We start from the raw sequence: 18,212 nt of genomic DNA, 5'->3' as shown, positions 1-18,212 counted from the left end.
GGTCATCTGGACACGGCGGCCTGAAGAGGCTCAGGACGGAGCCCGGGCGCTGAGCCGAGCCCTGTGTCCCTGCCCGAGCATGCTCCAGAAGGGAAGGGCTACTTGAGCACCTATGCGTGTCTACTGTGTGCCCCTGTGACCGTTTCACCCCGTGTGTCCTTACGTGCCTACGTGTGGGGTTCGAGCTTCCGTGCCTGAGTGCGTGCTCATACGCGCAGGTGTCTGCATGTCTGCACGTGGCATGCTGTGCCTCTGTGTGAGCGTGTCCACGTGTGTCTTGTGTCTGCCTTCATCTGGGTGTATGTGGCCTGGGGCAGCTGGAGCAGGAGCCGGGCGCTGAGGGCTGTCCCACGCTGAGCATGTCCCGACCCCCACGGAGCCTGTGGTGAGCCGGCCACCTGCAGGGCGTCGATTCTGTGCCACTAACTCATTGATCGCCTGGCCCGGGTTAATTAATTAATTAGGGCAGCCACGGAGGACAGTGGGCTGGAGCCTGGGGAATGGATCCCACAACCGGGAGCTTTATTAGTACATAAAATGAGTGTTTAAAACCCACACGGCCACGAGTGCACTGTGAGGCTTTTCATTAAACAAACCTATAAAATTACTTGCCTCATTATGTATTTTCGCGACTTCCCCTGCCTTTGGTGCTCCCTCCCCACCTGCCTCCCGGCGCTCTAAGTGCCTATTTGAAATCAATTTCTCTAATAATGGACTTAATGAGCTCATCAATTAGGCCTGCCATAACCGAATGTCGCGGGCTCTCCGGTTATCAGTTAAACTCTGGAACTAATTTCCACGCTTCATCCATCACGGGGCGCCCGCACGCTGGGCTGCTGCTCCGGGACGATAGGGAGACCCCAGGCCCTTCCCACTGGGCCTTGCGGGCGGTCCCCAGAAAGGACAATGAGGACAGACGCCCACCTGGCCGGGTGCGGCCGTGGTGCGAGGCAGGCCGCCGGCGGCATAATTAGCAGTAATGGATGGCCGGAGCGGCCCAAGATAAGGCGTCGTTCCACATGGAAAGTCCCATTAGGCCTTTCTCAGCTCAGCACACGCCTTCCACGAGGCTGTCCTGGCCCCGGCCCCTTTAAATATTGCCCAGCACTGCTCGAATCCGGCTGAGGAGGGGCCTCATGTCCCCGCAGCCCCTAAGGAAAGCAGGGCCCCTCCTGCCATGCAGGCCAGGGCGGGCAGCCGGGACAGGCAGAGCGGGAAGACTCAGGGGCGAAGCCTAGGATATGGTCCAGCAGCCACCAAGAAGGGAACCAGGACAGCAGAAGGTTCCAGAAGCTGACTGGGGGGTGTCAGGAAGGAAGAGACAGTCTCTGTCACTGCACGTCCCCCCACCACCACACCACCTGGAGAGGGACGAGGGGACCAAGGCCCCAGAGCCAGGCTAGGCTGAGTGTTTCCCAAGGCAGACACCTGCTGGGCCTGGGGGAGGTGAGGAAGTGGGCTCTTACCTCAGGGTGCTCTTGGGAAACTGAGGCACAGAGCTTATGCCTCCTGCCCAAGCCAGAGATCATGGGAGCCCCCACACTGTCCTTCACTCCAGCCTGGCCTAGCAGTCATCCTGCTGGGGTGGTCAGGGCTCTGGGGGACTCCTTACCTGGCTGCCTAGCCTGTCCTGCCTGCAGCCCTGGGGGCCCAATGCTCCCCTTCAGCCCAGCACCCTCAGCCCAGCTTCGGCTTAGCCCACCCCTCCTGATGTCCTTCCACCTGGAAAGGCCTGGCAAAGTTCAGTCACAGTCACCCAGGGCCCCACCCTGTCACCACACCAATGCTGCCGTGTGCTGTGGGGGAGGGGCTGTGGGTGTCAGCCTGGCACTGGCGCAGGGACGGGTGGGGGATGCATGGGGCGGTGGCACCTCCTGGCCAGGGGTGTCCTGGTGTCTCTGCTTAGCCCACTGCTCCCTGCAATTTGTCATAATCAGCCCAGCTTTTCTCATTAGCCCAAGGCCATTAGCGCAGCTTTATCAGCAGCTGGAGGCATCTCATTCCAGCTGCCCTCAGGGCTGAAGCAGCAGTGACCCATGCCAGCCAGCACAGGACAAGCCCTTAGCCGGGGCCCAGCCCCAGCTGCATGTCCTCTGCCCTGGCTTCCCACCAGCACAGGCCACACCCAAGCCCAGACCTTGGGGTGAATTGAGCTGGGGTCCCAGGAGACAGCCCCATGGAGGAATGGTCCTGATGGCCCCAGCCCTGTGGAGTCCTCGCTGTGGCCACTCACCAGATTTTAGGGTACTCATGTGGCAGCCACCAGCTGGGTACTGGGCCCCTGACATGGGAGCAAAGACTCCAAGTCCAAAGGCAAAGCCTGTCCAGGGCAACAAAGACTGCGAAATGCCAGGCAGAGTGAGGCAGCAAGCAGGAGGGACACAGGACTTGGACGCCAGCCTTCTGCAGGTTGGGCAGAGCCAGTGGGGCCTATGAGCAGAGGAGGGTGCAGACCCAGTGGTGATGCGGCCTCAGGCAGTGACAGGTGGAGCCCACAGGTGTGCGTGTAGGACAGGGGCCCAGGGAAGCCCCTGGTGACCAGAGGAGAGCCCCCTGTGTGGGGCTGGGAGGCAGGGAGGAGTGCAGGGCAGCCCCCAGGGGCACAGGAGGAGGGCAGAGGACCAGGCCAGGCTGGAGAAGCTGGTTAGAGCCGGCTGAGGCATGCATGCAAGGCTGGGCTGGGCACCTCCACAGCCCTGTGAGGGGGAGTGAATGGGAGCCTAGCCAACCAGGGTGGCCACACCCCTTCCCTCTGCCTCCACTCAAACTCTGGGGCTACTGGCTCCCCATTTGCAAGCGGAGGAAGGACACCTGCAGAGGAGGAACATGTGTGGAGGAACACTTGCAGAGGACAAGCACTTGCAGGGAAGGTTCACCTGCAGAGAAGGAGCACCTGCAGAGGAGGAGAACCTACAGAAGAGGAGCACATGCAGGGGAGGAGCACCTATAGGGAAGGAGCACCTGCAGAGGAAGAGTATGTGCAGAGGAGGAGTACCTACAGAAGAGAAGCACCTGCTGAGGGCACAGGTGAGCACAGGTGAGTGTCAAGCCCCAACACCCTCAGAAGAGAGATGAGGGCAGTCAGAGCAAGAAGTCATGAGCCCTGCGGGGGACAGCTTGGACTGTGGCACAGGAAAGGCCCTCTCCTGCCTCGCCGTGTGATCCCCAGGTGAGGCTGTGCACCAGGTGGGAACATGCCTACCCAGATGAGGCTGCCCCTGGGTCATCCGTCCCAGGAAAGAGGGGACAGAGACCTGTATGTGGGTGGTATCCAACCTTGGACTCCAGCCTCAACCTTGGACTCCAGTTTTGTGGGCTGTAGACCCTGCAGGAGGTTCTCACAGTCTCTTGGCCACAAATCAACCCCCTACAGCTGAGTTGGCTGAGGCTCACCTATTGACCCCTGGCCAGACATTTGCAGATAAACCAAAACCCTGGTTTAGGAATATTGTCCTTGGTGTCTGTTGAGACTGTTCAGACCATTTTTAAGGAGTCCACAGGCCTGGGCAGGGCTAGGGTGTGACCCCAGAGGTGCCCCCATGGGGACAGAAGCCTTCCCTCCTGCCCATGGGGAGGATCAGGTGGAGAGACAGAGCTGGACATGTTAAGGTAGGAGAGGTGAACAAACTCTGTCACGCCAACCTCATGTGCTCACGGTTGGAGAGTGCACTACAGGCACCTGGGAGCTTGGGGCCACAGAATGCTGGGGAGGACCTCAGATCCAGAGATGACCCTCTTGGTCCACACCGTAGGAGAGGGGCACTTGCAGAGGAGATGCACCTGCAGAGTAGCACATGCTGAGGAGCACTACAGAAGAGGAGTACCTGCAGAGGAGGAGCATCTGTAGAGGAGGAGTATCTGCAAAAGAGGAGTATCTGCAGAGCAGGAGCACCTGCAGAAGAGAGGCACTTACAGAGGAGAAGCACATGCAGGGGAGGAGCAGTGCCTGCAGAGGAGCAGCATGAGCAGAGGAGAACCTGCACAGGAGCAGCACCTATAGAAGAGGAGCACATGCAGGGAAGGAGCACATGCAGGGGAGGAGCTGCGCCTACAGAGGAGGAGGGTGTGCAAGAGAGGAACACCTGCAGAGAAGGAGCATCCATAGAGGAAGAGTATCTGCAAAGGAAGAGTGTCTGCAGAGCTGGAGCACCTGCAGGAGCACCTGCAAAAGAGAAGCACTTAAAGAGGAGTAGCTGCAAAGAGGAGCACCTAGAGAAGAGGAGCATGTGAAGGGGAGGAGCACCTAGAGGAGGAACATGTGCAGAGGAGGAGCACCTACAAACAAGGAGCATGCACAGAGGAGAAGCAAATGCAGAAAAGGAGCACATACAGAGGAGAACCTATAAAGGAGGAGTACCTCCAGAGGAGTATTGCTGAGGAGGAGCATGTGCAGAGGAGGAGCACATGCAGACAAGGAGCACATGCAGGGGAGGAGCATTGCAGAGGAGGAGCAGCACCTGAAGAGGATGAGCACCTGCAGAGGAGGAGCACCTGCAGAGGAAGAGCATCTGCAGAGGAGGAGCACCTGCAGAGGAAGAGCATCTGCAGAGGAGGAGTACCTGCAGAGGAGGAGCACCTGCACCTGCAGGAGAGGAGCACCTGCAGGGGAGGAGCATCTGCAGAGGAGGAACATGTGCAGAGGAGGAGCACCTACAGTGGATGAGCACGTGCAGGGGAGGAGCACCTATAGGGAAGGAGTACCTGCAGAGGAGGAGCATGTGCAGAGGAGGAGTACCTACAGAGGAAAAGCACCTGCTGAGGGCACAGGTGAGTTTGGGCTGGTGTCTTCTGGGCATCACTTACGGATGCTGCCTCCACTGGGGTCTGCCAGATAGAAGGTGTCACCTTGAACTTTCCCAGGTGCTCAGAAGTATTCAGGGAAAGATGGCTTGCCCCTCTGTGCCAGGGCACTGATCCATCTGCAAGGAGCACAGAGTCCCTGGGGGTGGCACTGGCATTTGCTCCAACTCTGCTGAGACCATAAACAGACCCAGATTTGGGGGATTGGAGAATCTTCTAATGACAGCTTGAGTTTGGGCCCCCTCCCCTAGCCTTAGGCCACACCTTTGAAACATCTGGGGGCCAGGACAGCCACAGAGACCCCCAAGAGGACCTGCCAGGGGAGCAGCCCCAGGCCCAGAGGGCTCCAGCCCCTTCCATCCCTCTCCTCTGTATGTGGGTTCCCCCCTAAAGCCACAGGCTGCCTGAGGAAGATGCACAGCTGCGGAGGCAGACGCAGCCATCCACACATGCGGACTAAAAGGGCTGGGCAGCGTGGTATCAGCCCTGGGTGGCCTTCGGACAGGCTGCAGTGACATCACCCACCCAGCACCTCCTTGCTTGTAGGGACAGACCCCAGCGTGTCATGTCGGGCCAAAGGGGCAGTGGTGATGCGGGCAGCAGAGCTGCCCTCCCCCGAGCAGCAGGGCCCTGGCAGGGATGGGGTTAAGAGCATGGTGCCTCCCAGGCCTCCCTCCCCATTCCCTTTGAAATGGCTCCCTGGTTCCAGAATGACTCTGGCTTCCCTCTTAATCTGTATTTTACGAGTGAGAAGCTTTGCATTATGCAAATCGTTAGATAGGAACAGGTGACATTTCAGCAAAGAACATGAGCAGCGGTGGCCGGCCAGGCGGGCTGCTGATTTAGACATTAGTATTTGTCACCAGGGCGGCGGGGCGGAGGGGGACTCGGCCACGGAGAGCTCCTCACACCTTAAGGTGGAAGTCTCACGGCTGGGCTAGGGTCCAGCCCATGCACCCTGCAGCCAGCCAAGTGACAAGGTTTCCTGCCATGTGCCAGGCTCTACCCACTCTCAGCGGCACCTCCGGGAGCCCACAGCACCCATGGCAGGGCCAGCACAGCCCCATTTCACAGATGAGGAAGCCAAGGCACAGCAAGGTGATGGCTGGCCTGGGGTCTCTGGCTGGTGAATGGGCAGGACCCATCCAGCCAGGGTCACCCCAGCCTATCTCCAAGGGCCCACTCCCCAGGGCTGCACAGCCCATTCTATGGACCCTTCCCCAGCAGAACCGCCTCCGAGCCCCGCCCCACCCCCACATGGGCACGCCCCACCCCGCTCTGCCTCACCTCCCATCTCAGGCACATGTGGCGGCCATCCATCATCCCACTGTCGGATGCACCCACCGTCCATTTCCCGGGAACTTGTTTGAGCAAAAATGGACGAGCAGGGAAGTGAGTGGCTGCCACACTTCTGGAGCCCTGCCGAGCCTTCAACGTTCTACTTGCGTGATGACTCGCTGCTCTCTCCTCCCCACTCTGAGCACTGAGCTCCCATGGGGATTAGAGACAGAACGGCCAATCCTTGTGGCCGCTGTGCCTGGGCACCACAGGGCCTTCAAAGACCAAGCAGGCGGTGGTGGCCACCAGGGCAGACTCTCCAGCAGACCCACAGCAGGGCTGGGCTGGGCATCAACAGCAGCCACAGAGCAGGACTCGTGGCACAGGCCCGGCAGAGCAGACAGCCTGCCGAGGTCTCTGGAAGCTGAGCTGAGGCCTGGGAGGCAGAGGCTCCGGGGCATTCTGTGGCGTGTGTCCTGAGCAGCCTGCAGACGTCTGGCCAGGGCCCAGCCCCCTGCCCTGGCCAGCCTTGCCTCGGGCACCTGGCTCTGCGCTGCAGGACCAGGACCAGGCTGGCCCGGGCTCTCCACTCTGCCCTGCAGTCTGTGGGCCCTCCCAGGTGCTCAGAGGAGCTCAAGTGGAGGAGCCCGGGGTGGGCCCCAGACCTCCGTATCTTCAGGCAACATCATCCAATGCTCCTGCTGCTTGGAAACAACTGGAGTCATGGCCTAAGTGCCCTCAGGTGGCCTTGAAGGCCTTCAAGCTCAGACAGCCCCTGGCTCCCAGGCATGCAGGACAAAGGGCAGAAATGGGTGCAGAAGGGGCTATGCCAGTGAACCAGGGCACAGCCAAGTCAAGATGGATGGCGCTGAGCAGCCTCAGTGCAGGAGGCCCCACTAGCGCCATCCTCGCAGCCAGGGAGGAAGGGAGGAAGGGAGGGGCGACAGGTGGACCCAGGCAGAACTTGTCCTTGGCAAGCCAAGCAGCCTGGAGGGTGAGCCTCGCCCACCCCTGGGGACCCACAGATGCTCCCAGCCTCACAAAACAGCACATGGTGTCGGGAACACACCGTCTCTCGGGGAGACTTTGGGGTAGAAGTGAACACACAGGGAACATAGCATGGGGAAGGGAGGGGAAGGGCACAGGACCCAGGGAAAGCCCGACGTGCTTACCTGCCCCAGAACCCCCGGACCCCGACCCATCCCCAGTCCTAGCCAAGCTGCTGCAGATGGAAATCCTGGACGAATCCAGTTCCAGGGCCTTGTCTGGGGCTCCTGTGTCCCTGAAGCCTGCCCAAGGGGCACATGCCAGGGGGCTGGAGGTTGCCCGTAGGTGAGCAGGGCCTGGCGGGCTTGCCTGTTGCTGCAGCCCCACTGCAGGAGGCTCCAGCCCCAAAGGCTGACTCCTGGGCGCTGGCCTCTCCTGCGTGGGCCTTGCTTTACCCATCGGGGCTTTCCAGGGCACAGAATTTCAGGCTCCAGATGTCTGTGCAGGGCAAGGCGGGGGTGTTTCCAGGTAGGAAGGGGATGTGAAGTTGCAGACCGCTTCGCTGGCCATTTGCATTCAGGAGTGTGCAGAACAGCACAACATAGGACAGGGCAGCCCTCCGCAAACACCCCTCAGAGCACGTCACTCAGCCACTCAACAAACACCATGAGCCAGGGCAAAGGCACCAGAGACAAGAGAAGCAGCCTGCCCAGGCTGGGGTGGGCACTGGCCATGCAGTCAGGGCCAGGCAGGGGCCTGGCACAGACCCACCCCCAACCATAATTCAGCCCTAACAGTCCCTGTGTGACAGGCAAGGACAAGGAGGGAAGCTCTGAGACCTGCCCCTGCCCTGACCACTGGGCTCCATTGCTTCCTCCTGGTGCCTGGCTCAGAACCAGCTCAGGGCAGAGGGCTTGTGCCCCTACCCTTGCCTGCACCAGTAGGGCTCCCCAGGAGTGGCCTGGCCATCTCTCCCTGGGGCCCAGCTCCTCCTCGGTCCCTCTGCACTCCAGGCCCACAGAGCAAACCTAACAGGCCTGGGAGTGAATCAGAGCGCTGGCACCAGACGCAGAAGGAAGCCAGCAGGCCCAGGAGACAGGAGAAAAGGCAGCATGAGAAGGCCAGGAGGATGGGGAGGCCGCTGGGACCAGACTTGCCCCTAGAGCACCCATACCTGGGGCAGAGGAGGGGCAGGTGGGGGGAAAGGCTGGCCCACCGTTCGAAGCCCAGGGGAGGAACCCTGCGTTTGTGCATTTTGTCGCCTGCCTGCTCCACTCAGGGCACTGTACGCTGGGCCCATGGGGTGAGGGGCATGCTGAGAGCAGCGGACAGCAGACTCTGACCCTCGTCCCCAGTTCCCAGGGAGGAGAGCAGATGCTGGCCACCTCACCCAGGATCTTGGGGCCTCAGCAATCTTGCCCCGTGGCATAGCAGCTTGGCGTGTCTGCAGCTGAGGGCACAGCCAGGCAGGTAGGTGGGGCTGAGCTTGGGGTTGGGCCACCAGTGTCCACCACGGTCTTGGCCTGGTTCCCTCCAGGCGCCCAGGAGGATCACCTGTGGTCTTCACCTCCCCAGCCCTGACGCCGGCCAGGCTGGTCCCCAGCTAAGCCGGGTTTGTGGGTGGACCAAGCCCAGAGCAGGGCTCGGACGCCACCCAGGTTCCAGCGCTGGCAGAGGCAGGGAGCGCCCTGGAGCTGCTGCCTTGGCCTCTCTGCCCCGAGCTCACGCGCCCGTCCTTGGGGCGGGGGGACATCATGAGCTGCCCCCTGCACTGATGTCCATGCAGGCTCTTCATCTCCTCAGCTGCGGGGTGGAGCAGGGTGGAGGGCTTCATCAGCAGGGGATTGGGGGGCAAGGAGGGCAGAGGGGTGCATCAAGCGTGGAGGGGGCCAAGCCCTTCTCTGGGCTGCCCCTGCCCTTCTCCAGCCAGCGGCTAGGGCAGTAGTCACCTTGGGTCTTCCTCACCCTGGAATAGGTGTGTATACAGCTGGTGCTCAGTGAATAGGGACCCAGACAAGGCATTTCATTTTGTTTGCTACTAAAGCACTCTACTGCCTGAGGCCTGGAAGGCAGTGGGCCCTGCCCTGCTCTGCTGGGGGCTGGCTGTGGGGCCTGGCGCTCTGACAGGAGACAAGACACAGCACCCCAGCACCCTGCCCCAAGGCCCTCACACACCTGGGCCCCTACACCCCGGGTCCCCCACCCCAAGGCCCCCACACCCTGAGCCCCCCACCCCGAGGCCCCCAAAACTCAAGCCCCCTGACCCAAACCCCTACACTCCAGACCCCACACCCCTGCAGCCCCAAGGACCCCCCTCAGCTCCTGCAGCAGGGCCGTCAGTCCAGGCGCCTCTTTCCGAGGAGCACCCTGCAGCTCTGCAGTGACATTTAAGATGAAAAGAAAGGGGAAATGTTCCCTGCTCTAATAGTGTACATTCAGGTTTGAAATTAGCATTAGAAAAGGAAACACTCCGGCTTATCACTTGGAGGGAGTCGTGTGGAATGGGCTCCTTCTTCCCTTTGTCTATTGTCAATAATCACTTACCTTCAGGCCCATAAATGTCATTCTTGGGGTGCTCACAAACAGCCCTGCTCCCTTTTTAAATTAGCAAGTAGAGGCATTTATGGGTTTCCACTTAGGGTGCCGAGCTCCTGGGCCCTGACAAGGGGAGACTGGAGCCTGTGGGAGGTTCCAGCCCCCACCCCTTGGCCACTTGGCCGTGCTCCTATGGGGACAGCTGGGAAGCACCCAGCCTGGGTGGAGACAGGCTGCCCAGCTAGAAATCACAGAAAAGAGTGAGGTGCCACTTGATGGGAGTAAGGCCCGAATTCAAAGGCAGAGGGGTCTCTATGCCAGAGTGGTCAGAGGAACTTCAAATCCCACTCCCTGCCAGCCAGCAGCCGCAGTGTCCGGGCTTGAAACAGTGTCACCAAGCCCCTGTGGAGGTAGTGCCAGATCCTCCCCATCCCAGCTCCTCCCCATCCAAGGTCTTCCCATCCCAGCTCCTCCCCATCCTAGCTCTTCCCCATCCCAGCTCCTCCCCATCCCAGCTCCTCTCCATCCCAGCTCTTCCCCATCCCAGCTCCTCCCCATCCCAGCTCCTCCCCATCCCAGCTCCTCTCCATCCTAGCTCCTCCCCATCCCAGCTCCTCCCCATCCCAGCTCTTCCCCATCCCAGCTCCTCCCCATCCCAGCTCCTCCCCATCCCAGCTCCTCTCCATCCCAGCTCCTCCCCATCCCAGCTTCTCCCCATCCCAGCTCCTCCCCATCCCAGCTCCTCCCCATCCCAGCTCCTCCCCATCCCAGCTCCTCCCCATCCCAGCTCCTCCCCATCCCAGCTCCTCCCCATCCCAGCTCTTCCCCATCCCAGCTCCTCTCCATCCCAGCTCCTCCCCATCCCAGCTCCTCTCCATCCCAGCTCCTCCCCATCCCAGCTCCTCCCCATCCCAGCTCCTCCCCATCCCAGCTGGCCTACTTCCTGGGGCTCTCCTGTGCACAGGGCTGGCAGAGGGACCCTTCTAAGACAGAGCTGGCCTCCAGCACCCCTACACCCCTCGATCCCCAGGCCCTGAAGCCAAGGCCATCATCTTGAGAGGGCCCAATCACACCCTGTTCCAGCCCCCCTGGGGGCCTTGTGGACAGGGGCTCCTGAGGGAGGCCTGGGCGGGCTGGGCGGGTGGCCAGCGAGAGAGGCAGGAGAGCCTGTGCCCCAGCACGCGGGCTGCTGGCTGCCCCACTCTGGACAGCGCCTGAGCCCTCTGGCTACAAGGAGGTTTCATCATTTCTACCTCCCTCAGAGGTCAAAAATGTGTACTACAGACAAGTGACAGGCTGGCCTCACAGAAAGGTGCCTGTGGAGGGTCCAAAGCTGGGCCTGCATTTCTACAGATGAGTGAGAACAGTGGCCCCTGCATGGTGAAGGGGCCCCATCTACCAGGAAGCTGGCCATCCCCTGAGCACCCACTGTTGCTCAGACCCTGCCAGGGTTAAGCGTGAACTGCATGGGGCATGCCTAGCTGGGCCTCAGGTCACCCTCGAGAGACAGTGCAGCCCAGATAGAAACACACAGCCATGGGAGGGGGACACTGCGTGGGCTCAGCCACATTCTGAGACTCCCTGACCTCCCCCACCCCCACACTCTGCCCAGGTGACAGGCCAGGTATACATCTGGCCAGCATGTGGCATTTTTCAACCCTGTCCTGAGCTGGACAGGGCCTTTGACAGGCGGAGATGGCAGACAGTGTTGGCAGGGGACATGCGGGGCCAAAGGCAATGACAGGAGAAGGCTAGCACCCCAACAGTGAGCAGCATCAGGAGAGGGGGTGTCTGAGGTATGGCCCAAAGACAGGGGACAGGATGGGAGTGCCGTGGTTGCAGCTGAGACATGGCATGGGGCTGTGCAGCCATCCCCAGGGCATAGAGCAGGGGAGTGCTGGGCACTGCCCCGAGTCCCAAGGGCAGCCCAGAGAGCAGGATGGGGCCGGAGACGGGGCCTGTGCAGTGTCTCTCCACATGGACAGGAGGTGGTCTGATGCCGGGGCTCACACCTGAGTGGGGCTCAGGAGGGAAGGCCTGTGTGGGTCAGTTATCTGTTCCCACCCAGGAAACGGCCTGGTGTCCCTCTGGTCCTAAATGAACCAATCTCCTCTTTGCCAGATGCATTAGTAGGAGGTTGGGGAACAAGCAATATGGCCACTGGGACCCGAGGGCAGGCTAGGAGAGCCATCATTTGTGGGTGCCTGGCCTCATAGATGCAGAGGGGGAAAGGGCCACCCTGCAACCCCAGGCAGATAGGACCTGCTGAGGCCCCTGCAGCCAGCCAGGGGTGAGGTGGCCAAGACAGGCACAGATAGCATGCATGGGTTGCAGCCCTGGGGGACGACTGCAGCCTCCCTCCTGGCTGCCCTGGCATCATCCTGCAGCCTGGCCTAGGCGGCGATTCCACCTTAAATGGGTTTGATCAGCCCGAGCGCCGTGAGCGCATGCTAATATTGGCTCCAATAAAGAGCAAATCAGGACCCCAGTCGACTGGTCTTATCGCACAGTCAGAACTGATGGCTGCAGAAGTCATAAGGATCCCATTTAATCTCGCGCCTATCTATCACGCGCCGTCTTCATCCTCTTTGTGCCGGGGTAATATGTGCTCATTACGGAAGCAAAGCAGATCTGGCATGAATAAACGCGGGATGAAGTGCTCACTTGGAATGTGACAGCATGATCAGTGGCGGCAGTAATCGCAGAGAATCGAGGGCTAAATTATTCCATAACTGTGATTTGAGGGGACAGCCCGGAGCACCCCACAGCTGCCTGCGGTGCGCCGACGTGTCCTGATAAAACATCCTTCCCAATTTACGGGGCCGCGCTTGACTAATCCGCCGCGGCGCGCACACTGTCTAATCATGCCATCAGCACGCGAGAAGGGGCTCAATTGGGACTCAAATGAAAGGAGATTGGAAAACTACCCTCAATTGAAATTACATTTGTAAATGAGGCAGAGTTTTCTGTTCAGAGAGTGAACGTTACGGTAAATCTGCCCGAGAAGTCATTGCAGAGGCGGCAGCGGGTGGGCGGCCAGGGTGGCCACGGGGGCAGCTGGGACCTGGTGGTGCCAGGGGTGGGGGTCATAGGGAAGGGGTCAGGGTCCATGTTCTGGAGAGATGGCTGGAATTATGTTGGCCCCCAGGACAGCTCCAGGGGGAGGAAAGAGGACTTGGCAGGAGCCAGAGGAGCCAGCCTGGTCTGCTGGAGATGGGACCCCACCTCCCCCCTCTAACATGGTGTGCAGATGGCCCTGGTGGCAAGGGCAGGACAGGAGGACAGACAAGTCAACCTCACCAGCTTCCCCTCTGCCTTCCGGTGGTGGCCCAGCCTCCCTCCTCACTGCACACCTGTTCCTGGCCACCTTCCTCCGGCCATCTGTCCACCTGTCTGTCTGAGTGTCCCTGGTCTTCTCCAACCGAGGCTGCTGAGTTGGTGTGGTGGGGGAGGGGCTTGACCTATCCCGGGGTTGGGTCTGGGACTGTCCTCAGAGGCATCCTGCGGGGCCCTAGAGGTTCTGGCTCCTCAGATGGAGGCAGGGGCTGTGGCATGAGGGGACCACCACCGGGAAAGCTGGCCAGCAGGCAGGGCTGAGCTGAGGTCAGCACTGGGCCCACGGGCCACCCCATGCCAGGGCCTCCTCTCAGGGACAGCCTTGGGGCCCCAGCTGATGGTCCCGGTGCCAGCCCGGCTCTGTGCACCATCTGGCCACAGGAGGCTCCCACCTGTCCCCTGGCTTCCTTTGCTGCTGGCCAACGTGGCCCCAGCAGCAGGTGAGGTGCCCCCAGAGCCACCTCCCAGGCCTTTATGTAAATCAAGGCCTAATTAGCCCATCCTGCGTTTGTGTAGAATATCATTTTTTTAATTACCAGCCCTGGGCAGGTTTGGCTGCTGCAGTGTTGTGGGGCCAATTACCATAAATCCCCTGGTAACAATTAACAATGCTGGCGAGCGGCATGTATTTCCAATGTTATAATTATGCGCGGTGCGCTTGTTAATTGGCCTATCTGACTCCGTACTTTTTATGCCGCTCATCTGCTCATTACCGAGGCCATTTAATTCAATTAGCACCTTAATTAGAGGAACAGCCTTGTCCAATGTCGGGGCCTTGTCAGGGAGCCGGCCTGATGAGCAGAGACAAACGCGGGGCGCCACGGGACGGGGAGGCAGCCTCCGCTGGCGGTGCTGCCGGGGGTGCTGCCAGGCTGCCCTGGACCCCAGCCGCCTGTGGAGGCCACGGGCCCAGAAGGCTGGGGAGTGACTGCTGTTCATTCCTCTGTGTCCCCACTTCACCATGACCTTCAGGCTTCTTGGCAGGTCTGCCCTCCCGGCAGCCAACACCCCCAGGCCACCCCCAGGCTGGACACAGCCCCCAGACAGTACATGTCCAGGCTGGGTTTTGTTTTGTGCCAGTCTATTGAAATCGCTATTCTCTGCCTATTAATTCTCCTAATTAGAATTAAATGAAGCATGCTAAATTGCTAGATTAACCAATAATTAAGCAGCCACCGCGCTAAAACTGAACACGAGATGTGGCCGGTGGCCCCCTCCGCCTCTAAGTGCCAGTGGTGGCCATGACTGCTGGGCAGGAAGGACCTGGGGACCCTTCACAGAGACAGTGGGTGACCCAACGTGTGAGCTGCATGTGGAGTGGGCGTGGGTGTGAGAGTGAGGGTGGCCTGGAAGCCCCAAGTGGAAGGAGGGTAGCAGGTGAGGGGATCCTCAGGGTGATGGCCCCACCCTAGCCTGGAGCAGACCTAGCCTGGGACAGTGAGTTATGGGGGGACAGATGATTGTTGTAAGAACCAACAGCCACTCTGCACGTCCCAGGTGGGAGTGCCCTGCCCCCCAAGCCTGCCCAAGGAGGTCACAACCCCCTGGGGTACCCTGAACCCCACCTTGTCCACCGGGGACAAGGAAATGAAGCTCAGAGGAGGCAAGAAATATGCCAAAACCCCTCACCCAGCACCAGGAAGGAAGGGGAGAAGTCGCCTCTTTAGTGTGGGCAAGGGGACACGAGCTCCCCCAACAGCCCCACCCCCGCCCAGCACTACAGCAGTCCTCCCTCCCATCTGTGTCCCCCTGCCCAACACTCCTGCAGCCCCCCCCCCCCCCGCAGCCCCCAGCCCAGCACTTCTGCAGCCCCCCTGCAGCCCCCTGCCCAGCACTCCTGCAGCCCCTCCGCAGGCCCCTGCTCATTGCTCCTGTAGCCCCCCCAGGCACCTGCCCATTGCTCCTGCAGCCCCCCCAGGCACCTGCCCATTGCTCCTGCAGCCCCCCACAGGCACCTGCCCATTGCTCCTGCAGCCCCCCAGGCACCTGCCCATTGCTCCTGCAGCCCCCCCAGGCACCTGCCCATTGCTCCTGCAGCCCCCCCCCCGCACCTGCCCATTGCTCCTGCAGCCCCCCCAGGCACCTGCCCATTGCTCCTGCAGCCCCCCCCCCCGCACCTGCCCAGCGCTCCTGCAGCCCCCCTGCAGCCCCCTGCCCAGCACTCCTGCAGCCCCTCCGCAGGCCCCTGCCAGCGCTCCTGCAGCCCCCCCAGGCACCTCCCCATTGCTCCTGCAGCCCCCCCAGGCCCCTGCCCAGCGCTCCTGCAGCCCCCCCAGGCACCTGCCCATTGCTCCTGCAGCCCCCCACAGTCCCCTGCCCAGCACTCCTGCAGCCCCCCTGCAGCCCCCTGCCCAGCGCTCCTGCAACACCCCCCGCAGCCCCCTGCCCGGCGCTCCAGCAGTCCCCCTGCAGCCCCCTGCCCGGCTCTCCTGCAGCCCCCGGCAGCCCCCTACCCAGCGCTCCTGCAGCCCCCGGCAGCCCCCTACCCGGCAGTCCCGCCGCCCAGCACCCCAGCCGCGATCGCGGTCCCAGCGAGGGCTCCTCACTGGGTCTGCGGGAGCCCCCTGGTGGCCGCCGCAAGACCCGCCGGAGCACGCTGCACCCCGCCCCCGAGGGGCCCCCGCCCCGCCCCAGACGCCCTGGGGCCCCCCCAAGGACCACTTTACAGCCGGGGCATCAACATGTCTCCATCGGGAGTCATGCCCCACCCTCCGCGTGTCCAAACACAGCGGCCTGGCTGGGGGCTTGCTACAGCCCCTCAGCCAGCGTTGGGACCTACAGGTCAAGCCGGCAAATCTAGGCTCTATTTTGCCAGTGAGTCACCAGCTGTGTGACCATAGGCAGATTGCTTACCCTCTCTGTACCTCTATTTCCGCAACTGTTAAAGGGGGTGGGCTACCTCCCAGGGTTGCTTCGAGGATTAAACATGTTCCCACTCAGAACACCACGTGGCACGAGGTACAGCCAGGCGTGTCCGCGGGCGCCTCCTCTCACGGAGCCTCACCGGGAGCGAGGCGTGTGGGAGCGGGAACGGGGTGGGGCGGCCTGGCTCCAAGCCCAGGGAGACCTCGGGGCGGTGGCTGAAGCGTGGCCTCCAGGAGCCAGCCTGGGCCCCCCAGTGCCACGGGACCCGCGCATGCGGGTGGGGGGGACCCCGGGTGCACCCAGATGTAGCTCAGGTGGACATCAGAGGACGCCGTGCTTCCCGCGCATACCTCGTGCTCCCTGTACAGCCCGTGCTCCCCGCACAGACCCGATGCTCCCCAGCACAGACCCGATGCTCCCCGAGCAGGCCCGATGCTCCCCAGCACAGACCCGATGCTCCCCGCGCAGGCCCAGTGCTCCCCGCGCAGGCCCAGTGCTCCCCGCGCAGGCCCAATGCTCCCCGCACGGACCCGGTGCTCCCCGCGCAGGCGTAGTGCTCCCAGCACGGACCCGGTGCTCCCCGCGCAGGCGGAGTGCTCCCCGCACAGACTCGGTGCTCCCAGCGCAGGCCCAGTGCTCCCCGGGGGGCCGGCCCCCGCCCCACCCCGCAGCGCGGCCACCCCCAGGCGAGCCCCGCAGGCTGTAAACCTCCTCCTAACAGCCCGCTCCTGCAGCCCGGAGATACTGACTGGAGGAGAAACAATGGCACGAATAAAATAAAAATAAAAAAGTTAATTATCCTTTGTGTTTGTAATTTAATTAAAGATGCAGTAAAGTTTTACTGTTTTTCCAGGTGATGATGTTTAGAGCCCCGAAAAGCTATTTGTGCTGGTGAGATTAAAGTGCATTTTAAAATGTTCCTCGAGTACTTTCACATTTGTTGATAGATTTTTAAATTAAACTTTAAATTGTAATCTAAATTACCTCCAACAATTCATGGTCCCTGTAATGAACTCCCACCGTTCCCGCTGTCATCCGTCGATGATGGAGTGCGCGCGGCCGGCCGCGGGCGCCGGGAGCTGCGGCCGCACAGCAGCCCAGCCGCGGAGGCCGGCGGGCGGCGGGCGGGCGGGCGGACCGACCGCCGGGCACGACACGCGCGGGTGGGACAGACGGCCGCCGCGGCGCCTGGCGGGGAGGGGCTGCACCGCCACGAGCGTCCCTGCGAGGGCGCAGAGCCAGCTCAGGGCCGCAGCCAGAGCCCCTCCGGCCGGCCCGCCCCGCCCCGCAGAGGCCGAGTTCCACAGGGACCCGCCCCGCTGAAGACACGCCCCCACGCAGAGGCCACGCCCCGCCACGCCCCTGCGCTGCCCCAGGGGTCTTGTGTGCCGCCGGCGCTCAGACCAAGTAGAATTTGGTGATTATGCCCCCTCCTTTACAGAAGTAGACGCGGAAGACAAAACCAATGTTGAATTTTTTATTTTCTCCAAACACCTTCCCCATTTTTTTTTCTCTTTTTAAAGTTTATTACCCGAGTTTTCCTGTACATCTTTAATAATGTTGGCAAAACCCACTTAGACTTTCAGTGCGTGTTTGCGTTTCTAATCAGGCACAATATCTCCACGTCAGCGACATGGAGCTCCTTGACCACCTCACGGCCAAGCCTTGGAGCGATCCAGGAAGTGAGGGTTAGAACAGCAAGAAAAGTTTGCTTCAACATCTCCTACTGACCTGATGAGAACAGCCCCCCCCTGCTTTTTTTTTTAAGATGTCAGTCCTCACATGTCCATCACCACCTGCTGTCCTGCTGTCCTGCAGGACGAATGGGGTTCCCAGAGCTGCAGCGTCCATGCCACTCTGGAGCCAACGTGGCCGGCAGCCCGAGGGCAGACCATGCAGGGCCCAGCATGCGAGGCTGTGTGCTGTCCCCATGCCCACCCTGCTCCCCAGCTGTGAGGACTTGGAGGCTGGTGGCCCTGGCTGAGACCCCCCTTTGGAGGCTGAATTTGGCCTCAGAGAGCTGGTGCTCAAGGTCATGCCCCTCCCAGCAGCCACATGCAACAGCAGGGGATGATGGGATTTAAAGGCCCCATGTCCCAGGGGGACGGGGGTCTCTGCAGGATACCCAACTCCAGGCTCCTGATGGGTGGCTCAAGGCCACCATCACTGCTCAGCTTCTCCTGGGCCACTCTTGCTTCTTTGCTTCTAGACAGTGTCAATCCCAAGAACGTCCCCGAGCAGCATCCTGCACACTTAAGGCCATCTCCAATCCAGTTCCCAGAGCCCACTGATCACTGGAGAGAGGTCCCAGTGCTAGGAAGGACACACCATGCCTAGGGGGCCTCTCCAGGCTCTGGAGGCAGCTTAACCCACACGGGAGAACATGGATCTGACTCATGAAAGGTGACATT

Source organism: Microcebus murinus, chromosome 16 (genome assembly GCF_040939455.1).
Source record: "Microcebus murinus isolate Inina chromosome 16, M.murinus_Inina_mat1.0, whole genome shotgun sequence".
In the NCBI taxonomy this organism is placed as follows: domain Eukaryota; kingdom Metazoa; phylum Chordata; class Mammalia; order Primates; family Cheirogaleidae; genus Microcebus; species Microcebus murinus.
This window is presented reverse-complemented; position numbering follows the sequence as displayed.